The 2,341-nt window shown below is 49.7% G+C and overlaps 1 long non-coding RNA gene across 1 annotated transcript in view; it reads left to right on the top strand.

The window, feature by feature from the left end:
• The first annotated feature begins 1,880 nt into the window (after positions 1-1,880).
• The window catches only part of LOC112547966, an 8,966-nt gene continuing 8,505 nt past the window's right edge, over positions 1,881-2,341 (top strand). Inside the window, exon 1 of the long non-coding RNA XR_003091755.1 lies at positions 1,881-2,168. This is a non-coding gene — a long non-coding RNA (uncharacterized LOC112547966). The remainder of the gene's footprint in view (positions 2,169-2,341) is intronic.

The following is a 2,341-nucleotide window of genomic DNA, read 5'->3' on the forward strand; positions in this document are numbered from 1 at the left end:
AAACTTTGATTTCCTGCAGCTTTCTCAAGACTGGGGCGTGGGGGGAGGGGGAAGATTGAAGGACACTAGGTGGCAGCGCTGAGCCTTTCCTGCACAAATAAGAGGACGTGGGAAAACGTGGAGCTAACAAAACCAAGGTTTTATTTTTTCCATGATTTTATTCACCACGTACAGCTGTAAGGTTCTGACTGAATTTCAGCGCATTCTTATAAAAAATGCTCTCAGGGGGAAAACATATAGGCTCACCTGGACACTTTTAAACATTTTCAGACCCCAAATCTCATTAAACTGACAGGGACAATTAAAGTTTTTATTACTAATAATTATAATAGGTAGAGCTGCATATTAAACATAAGAGGGTTGAGAAATCAGTTATTAAGACCTATAGCTTCCAGACACACCTGGTGTGTTCAGAACTACACGAACTGACTGAAGCTTTATATAAGAATACGGTAGGTCCAAACATGGTTTCTATCAGTTAAAAGTGTTTTAAGAATACACTGATTTAGTAATGCAGTGGGTCTTTTCTTTTTCTGAAACTGAAGAGTAATAGTATTTGGGGTTATTTGGTTGCTGCTACTGCTACTGATCCCCCCCTTACTCAATTGAGTAGCCTGAGAAATGAACTGGAATTAGATCAGATGGGCTTTTTGGAGACAAGCCTTTTCTAGTGTTAAGACATGCTTATACATGTTGCCCTCTGCATTGAAAGTATAATGGCTGGGCAGTGAACATAAGAGACAATGATGAAGAAATCATCAAGGCCTTAAAAGTGACTATATAATCAGTGACATCAAACAAGAGGAAAATATTCTACTGGAGACTGAGGCCTTGAACCGGAGGAAACTGTGGATTCATTCCAAAGTTGGTGGAATGAATTAAATTAATGTCATCCCATCCCCTGCTTACACAGAGACCACTATATTCCTTTTATAAATCATTACAGAAAAGTCACAGAGAAAAGTAGGGCTGGCAGGGACCTCCAGAGGTCATCTAGTCCAACCCCCTGCCTGAAGCAGAAACATCCCTCTACAAACCATCCCATACAAACCGTAATCAAAACTCTAGATAAGACCACTGTCAACCCTGACCCAGTATAGGCCTCGTAACCCAGCAGTTTTCAAACTTTTTAAAGGAGTGTACCCCTTCTGGTGGCAGCAGCTGGACATGGTGTGAGGGGGGGGTGCTGCACGTGGCAGTGGTGGTGCGGGGTGGTGGATGGCAGCAGTGGCAGCCATGTGTGAGCTTCCCCACCATGTCCTGCTGGCTTGGTGGCACCTGTGCAGCCTGCAGTGGAGAGCCGCTGCCCCCCCCCCCCCTTCCTGCTCCTGAGGGGCGGTGGGTGGCAGCGCTCCATCCCCACCAACCTGCGCGTACCTCCTAGCACCTTTCCAAGTACCCCCAGGTATGGGGGTATGCATACCCCTGGTTGACAACCCCTGCCCTAACCTGTCACAGGTAAAGCAGAGGAGCCACAGCAGCCAATGTCCTCCCTTCCATAAAACATTATGTATATCCAGTTTCATCCATCAGGCACTGTCTATAGATCCCCTACCGTTCACTTGATGCTTACCACGTGCATCCTCTTCTAACCATGCAGCATATCGCTGTAGTTTTAGTGTGCCTGGTGTGTCTGTGGCACGCAGCCAACTAGATACACTGCACGCACAACCGTATATAATCCTATGATATATCAAGAATAAATCCAGCCCCACTTATGTATTCTTTTCTAGCCTGTGCTGTAATTTCTGAGGCTGTGAGCAGGCTAGGACTGAACAGCCCCGTGCTTTTAAGATGTCTTGTCTCACAAAAGAAAAAACCGGCTGGAAAAATAACACCCACCCCCTTCCAGCCTCAAAGCCAGGCAGTGATGCCCGGGACCCCAGAGCAGCAACAGCTGAAGTTGTGTCTTCCAGCCTCCTCTTTCCGGAGCTCTCCCTTGAGGGCTCGGACGGGGTCACAGAGAGAGGCTGGAAACTGATGCAACCCCTATAGAAGAAAAAAATCCCCCAAACCCAATCCCAAGTCAACCCAGCCCGGGGGCAGTGCTCAGTGAACAAGCAGCCCTGGCTTTCTGGCGGGATCCAAACACCTGCCGGAGGAGGAGGAGGAGGAGGAAGAGGAGGAGGGGAGGCTGGCGCGGGAACAGAGGATGCGGCAGATGGCAGGTAGGTAACAGGTCGCTCTGGCAGGTCGCCTCCCGCGGCTGGGGGGGCGAGGGGGGGCAGCCCTGCGTGGCGGGGCTGAACTTTGCATTCGCCCGCCCAGGCGCCGCCTTCAGCAGGGCCGCGGGGGGGCTTTGCCCGGAGCTGTTTGCACAGCTGGAGGCAGAAAGGAGCCA

The sequence above is a fragment of the Alligator sinensis genome, unplaced genomic scaffold (assembly GCF_000455745.1).
Source record: "Alligator sinensis unplaced genomic scaffold, ASM45574v1 scaffold1147_1, whole genome shotgun sequence".
In the NCBI taxonomy this organism is placed as follows: domain Eukaryota; kingdom Metazoa; phylum Chordata; order Crocodylia; family Alligatoridae; genus Alligator; species Alligator sinensis.